This window comes from Petaurus breviceps, unplaced genomic scaffold (genome assembly GCF_028583685.1).
Source record: "Petaurus breviceps papuanus isolate PSGF00001 unplaced genomic scaffold, PetGlider_PUasm1.0 91041, whole genome shotgun sequence".
Lineage (NCBI taxonomy): Eukaryota > Metazoa > Chordata > Mammalia > Diprotodontia > Petauridae > Petaurus > Petaurus breviceps.
This window is the reverse complement of record NW_027187400.1, coordinates 20,457,602-20,464,769: the sequence shown is the minus strand read 5'-3', so window position 1 is coordinate 20,464,769 and position 7,168 is coordinate 20,457,602.

The following is a 7,168-nucleotide window of genomic DNA, read 5'->3' as shown; positions in this document are numbered from 1 at the left end:
TGCTTGTCATTTGTTATAGTACAATGGTATTTCATCACAATTCTATACCACAACTTGTTCAGTCATTACCCAGTTGATGAGCATCCCTTCGATTTTCTATTCTTTGCCACCACAAAATGATCTGCTATATATATTTTTGTACATATGAGTTTTTCCCCTTTTCTTTGATCTCTTTGGGACCCTGACCTAGTAGGTCTCCTGGCTGTTCCACGAACAAGACACTCCATCTCTTACCTCTGGGCATGCTCTCCGATTGTCCCTATGCCTTCAATGCTCTCCCTCTTCCACTCTGACTACTGACCTCCCTGGTTTCCTTTAAGTCCCAGCTAAAATCCCATCTCCTACAGAAAGTCTTCCCAACCCCTGTAAATTCCAATGCTTTCCCTCTATTAATTATTTCCTTTTTATCCTGTATATATCTGGCTTTGTAGATAATTGGTCTTTCCCATTAGATTATAAGCTCCATGAAGGCAGGGACTGTCTTTTGCCTCTTTTTGTATCTCTAGTGCTTAGCACATTGGCTGGCACATAGTAGGCACTTTACAATTGTTTATTGAATTGAATAGTGGTCTAGCTGGATCAAAGTATATACAAAGTTTTGTAGCCCTTTGGGCATAAGAAAATCAACTTCTTAAATTCACATAGCTAATGAGAGGCTAGACCAAGACTCGAATTCAAGCCCCTGGCTCTTTGTCCAATATTTTCCCTGTTGTGTTATTGTATCATACGAGACCATGTGAAGGGAAGGCAGAGGAAAGTCTGATGATTCAAAAGGAGAGAAAAGGACCATAGCTCCCTTTCCTGCTTTGGGAAATTCATTTAAATTCTCATATGGCATCATCAGAAAGCAAGACCACGGAAGGTCTGAGTTAGTAGGAACCTTGGAGGCCATCTACACCTATCTCCTTCCTAGCAAACGCCCCTTCTCTGACAGGTGACAAGTGGTCAAGCAGCCTCTGCCTGAAGCAGCTATTATTATAGAGTTGGAAGTCATCAGCGGCTTGGAATAGACTTCCTCCCTGATGGTGACTGTGCCTGAGGTTACTGATGAATGGAGAGCGTCTGTTCTGAGTTCTGGGGAGCTAGCTGCTCAGAATATTGGCTTCAGTGTTTCATGTTCCTTCTCACCAGATGAAGGATTCATTTGAAGTCTCCATCCGAAATGCAGCCAGCACAAACATTCCCTGAGCCAGAAGATGGGAACAAATGCATCTTAAATCTGCTGGGGCCATGCCCTTGCGGAGTCTACATTCATGAGTTTGCAAGGGAAAAGCCACATTTTGTGTTTTTTATAACCATAGGCAATTTCAAAAAACAAACCCACCCACCAACCTGGTGAGGAGGCAGGGTGGATAAGAAAACAGTAAAGAGCGTTCATTCCAACATTTCTTTCTATTTACTGGCTTTTTGACACACAACACAGGCCATTTTCCTTGGGGCTTGGGACTTTGCTTCAAGAGATGATTAAAGACAGCTGTAAAGTGGACTGGTGGAAACTTTCTCTTTGCCCTGGATGTAATGACTGTGTCCATTTCATGTTGATGAAACAAGGCAAGTGAGGGGTGTAGCTGAGCTGATGACCGGCCAGAGATATACATCTTTCTCCATTCATTTTCACTGACTTTCCACCTGTATATAGCATGTAGATGGCAGTGTAGTACAGTGCATGGTGCTGGGTTTGGCATCGGAGTAGCTGGTTTTGAATTCCAGCTCTGCTGCTTTTTACCTGTGTGATCTAAGGTAAGTTACTGTCCCTCTCTGGGCCAGAGGACAGAGTTGAACTAGTGGTTTTAAGGTCCTTTTCTGCTTTAGCTATATGATCCTATGATTTAGAACCCAGAGTGGATAGGGATCACAAGAGTATGGATTTAGGTCTGGGCATGATTTTTTATGTCATTTTACTCTTCTTATCTATAAAAAGGAAGGGCTAGGCTAGGAGGCCTTTGAGATTCTTTCCAGCTTTAAATCTATATCACCTATGCCTGGAAAGTGCCCCTTTCTTATCTCCACATTTTGGAATTCAGAGAGAGGGCAAATATATATTTGCTTTTTGGAGGGGGGAAGGCAGGGCAATTGGGGTTAAGTGACTTGCCCAATGTCACACGGCTAGTAAGTGTTAAGTATCTGAGGCCAGATTTGAACTTAGGTCCTCCTGACTCCAGGGCCAGTGCTCTATTCACTGTACCACCTAGCCACCCCACAAATATCTTGATTAATAATAATAACTAGTATCTATATAATACTTTAAAATATTATGTCATTTGATCCTCATAACAACTCTATGAGGTAGGTGGTATTATGATCCCCATTTTACAGGTGAATCTATTGAGTCAGGCATACGTTAAATGACTTGCCCAGGGTTACACAGCTAGTAAGTGTCTGGTACTCGAGTCTTCCCAATTCTAGGTTGTGATAGTAATGGCAATTAAAGATTCCCCTGTATTGGCTTGGTTTCAAACTGATTGTGTTAAAACCCAGAGCTTGTTAATCCCACCTGTGGGATGGACTTGTTGATGTGAAAAGAAAGTCCTGAACTGGGAGGAGCTGGTGACGTAGATTTGGAGAGACAAGAGAGAGGCAGAAGAACTTTTTGGAAGCAGTACCTCGTGGAGGCAGAGAGAGACTGAGAGAATTGCTGAGTGCTACTTTGAATTGCCCTGGACTTTTGAGACCTGCCCCCTGAGCTGCCAAGGACTGAGGAGACATGGCTGTTTTGCTGGTACTTTGTCTGTCTGTTTTGATGTTGTTTTGCCAGATCTGTCCACTGGTGAAAGACAGTCCTTTTGTTGAAGAAGTCCTGGAACCTGGCTACTGGCTAAGAGATCCTGAGACTGTCCTGCAGACAGAGAGTGAATACTGTCCACTGGTGAAGGACAGTGCTGTTGTTGCAGGGGTCTGGGAATCTTTCTGTTGGTTCAGAAGCCCTGAACAAGGATTTTCTTGTTGTATGTTTACAGAAATCCTGGGAGAGGGTTTTGCTAATGTTTTCAGGGGTTCTAGGACTGTTCTACAGACAGAGGATGAATTAATGAAGGGACTGGCAATGTATCTTGTGGCCTTGCTAAGCCTTGTCTCCCCAGGAACTAAGATTGCTGAGAACTTGCCTCCTGTCAAGATGAAGAAAAGACCTCCATTTGGGGATTAAGTGCTGTGCTTAAACTTGATGTAACTCTGGGGTAGATTCAATTGTGATCCAGGGGTGGGGAACTTTTGACCTTTTTGTGTTCTATGGTTGAACAAGTGAATGTACTTTACTTATGTTTGGAAACTAATCTCCATTTGAGAAGAGGGGTTTTGTGGTGGACTAAATGAAGGTACAGCCTAGGGGTGGAGTAGAATTTAGAACAGGGACTTTGTAACTGATTGAATGAATGGAAGGTCCTGGGGTGGGGTAGTCCTTGGAGATTATTTAATCACACTTAGTAAATGCTGTATTTTGAATGATGTCATGTTTTGATCTTCTCTGTTCTGGGTTGGTCACTGAATAAAATGGAGAGCACCTATGCTGGTATTCTGAACCTTGGGAAGTTGCCTTTCCTTGGCATTACATTACATAGGTCCACTTGTATCTTTATCCACAGTGACTTGGAGATAAGTCTCATTATATAAGAGAACCTTTATTTCCAGGGAGGAACCAGAAATTGAAGCTGAAATTCTTGGAGGGTCTCTCTTGTGAACTCTCAGCTGTTTCTTCTGGAATGCCTTCCTGCCTTGGATAAATGTTACATGTTGAATCCAGTGCTTCTAGGCCCTATAGAGCTCTCCTGTGAGAAGCTACTCCAGAACCTGACCACAAGAGCCCTCCTTGCTAGGCTACTGCTTAGTCTAGCAGCCAATTAATCAGCAAACAAATATAAAACACCTACTATGCAAAGTCTTGGGATATAGATTGTTCAGTCATTTCAGTGGTGCCCAACTCTTTGTGAACTCACTTGGGGTTTTCTTGGCAGAGATACTGGAGGGGTTTGCCATTTCCTTCTCCAGCTCATTTTACAGATGAGGAACTGAGGTAAATAGGGTTAAATAACTTGGCCAGGGTCACACAGGCAGTAAGTGTCTGAGGCCAGATTTGAATTCAGGAAGATGAGCCTTCCTGACTCTGGGCCCAGCACTCTGTCCACTGTGCCAGGGATATAATTATGAAACTTATGTAAATTAGATGATACCTACTCACAGGAAATTTACTTTTTAATGTGAACAATGAATGTGTGCATACACATACATACATGTATACATTTGTATATGGGTGTGTGTTTATATAAACAGAGAAATGAGTACTTGGTACTTAGATACAAGATAACAAGGATGGAAGGCACCAGAAGGTGGAGCATCAGGGAAGGCTTCATGTAGGAGACTGTGCTTGAATTACGTCTCAAAGGAAGAAAGGGATCCTATGAGGTGGAGGTGAGTGGGGGGGGGGTTCATTCTAGGCATGAGAGACAGCCAGAGTAAAAGCACAAAGATGGCAGATGGATTGTCATGAGTGAGGAATGGAGAAAAGTCCAGTTTGTCTGAACCATAGAGGGAGGAGGAGGGTGGGAAAGTTTTATGAGCCTGGAATTGGTAGGTTGGGGCCAGGCTGTGAGGTATTTTACAAGCCTAACAAAAATATTTGTATTTTATCCCAGTGGCAATAAGGAAGCACTGGGATTTATTGAGGAGGAGAGTGATGTGATTAGATCTATATTGAAGGAAAATCATTTTGGCAGCTATGTGGAAAAGTTGGGGGAGACTTGAGGCAATGGGACTCATTAGAAGTCTTTTGCTATCACCTGGGTGAGAAGTGATGCGGGTGTGAAACAGGGGTAGGAAACTTGCAGCCTCAAGGCCATGTGTGTCCTTGAGGCTGCAGGTTCCTTATCCCTGTTACACCATACTATTTTCTGCTAATACTCTATGTTACTGACTGAAAATGCAATAAGGGTTCTGAGAAGAAAGAGGGCATTGTGGACTGAAGTAGTCTAGGAAAACATCTGGGAGGAGATGGCGTTTGGACTGTTCCTTGAAGAGTGTGGACGGGGAGAGGAGACAGAAAATAACCTGAGCAAAATCACAGAATTGGAGGTGTTCCAACCAATCCATTTTCATTATTTTCTCATCATTATTCTAAAAATATTTGACATATTTTGCTTTTTGCATAAACTACAATTCACAATACAAGGTGTCCCCAAAGTCTTAGTGAAGTTTTCAGCTTTAATGGCTATTAATATAATTTAGTAAATTCAATGGCTATTAACTGCAATTAGACCTTTGGGCCATGCAGTATATTTCTTCTTCTTCCCAGAAAGCCATTCCTTATAACAAAGAATAGAAAAGAGAGACCAGAAAATTTAGCAAAACTAGCCAAAAAATGTAAAAAATAGTGTGCCATTGTACACATTGTTATAGCGTTCTACATCCACATCCACAATCTCTAACCTTTACAAAGAAGTTGGGAGAGTTAAGAGTTACCTTCTTGCATCTTGGGGTCAAGCTTGGTCATTATAATCTCTCATAATTCAGCTACAATTGTTTTGTCTTTGCTGTTCTTTCTGTTGACGACATTGTAGCCATTGTCTACATTGTTTTCCTCACTCCACTTATTTCACTCTGCATCAGTTCATAGGAATTTTCCCATGTGGTCATTTTCTTCCGTAGTCATCCTAGCCATTGTTCCTTATGCTTTAGGGATATTCCATTACATTTAAGTACCATGGCTTAGTCATTGTCATTCTCAAGTCGATGGGCACATATCTGGGGCCTAATTCTTTGTTATTACAAAAGCTGCTGCTATATTCTGGCAGATGTGGGATCTTAATTTTTATTTTTGTCCTCCTTGGACAATAGTGGAATACCTGGGTCAAAAGGCACGAACATTTCCCTCACTTTCTTAGTATAATTCCAAACCGTTTTCCGAAATGGTTGGACCAATTCACAGTTCTACCAACAGTGAGTATGACCATCTTTTCATAATCCTGCCTAGATGGACTAGTCTCCTTTCTTTCCTTTTTGATCATCTTAGCCAATTTGCTGGGTGTGAAGTGAAACCTCGAGGTTGTTTTGATTTACATTTTTATTCCTAGTAGTGATTTGGAGCAAGCTTTCATATTGCTTTCATAATTGCTAATAATTTGCAATTGCTTTGAGAACTGTTTACTCCATTTATCTAATGGAGCTTTGGTCTTATATGCTTCTGTTAGTTGACTGTATCTTGGATACCAGACCCTTATCAGAGATGTTTGATACAAAGTGTTTTTCCTCAGTTAATCACTTTGCTTCTTATCCTAGTTGCATTAATTTTATACATGCAAAAGCTTTTCAATTTCATTTAATCAAAATATCTATCTTATCTTTTATAATTACCTCTATTCCTTTGTTCATTTAAGAATTCATCCCTTTGCTATAGCTAATCTTTAAAATTCAGATATTATGTCTTTTTTTGAGTGTATTAGCATATATGGCATAAGATGTTCTCATCTTTTCTTGTCAATGTTTCCTCAATGGCTGTGCAATGGGTTTTTCTACTGGAGTTGGAGTCAAAGGATTGGTTCAATTTATACTTACTTGTTTGACCTTGGACAAGTTCCTTGACCTCTGTAGAACTCATTTGTAAACTAACAGCATTGGATTAGATGGCCCGAGGTAGCTTCAGTTCTAGAGTTAGGTTCCTATGACCCCAAGTATTTACATAACAAAAATTGGGGAGGGTTCAGAGGAATGCATAGCTTTTGCCTAACTAATGTGTGCCCAAGTTCACCATACTCTGCCATATCATGAGGCCTCTGAAAGCTCCTTCAATTCCTGGCTTTTGGCCTTATAGACTATTTCTCCTTTGTAACTGGGCTAACACAATCTTGACATTGTACCTCTATTAAAATACTATTCTGACTTTAATTCTCTGCCTCCTGCCATTTTGATTGGCATTACATTAAATTTGTAAGTTACTTTGGGAAGGGCTATGAGTATGCTGACTATTGATGAGCATCAGTTTTTATATTCCTAGGAAGGAAGGAACTCTGCTGATGATAGATGAGTAGATAGATAGATAGATAGATAGATAGATAGATAGATAGATGGATGGATGGATGAGATAGATAGATAGATAGATAGATAGATAGATAGATAGATAGATAGATAGATAGATAGATAGATAGATAGATAGATAGATGGATGGATGGATGGATGGATG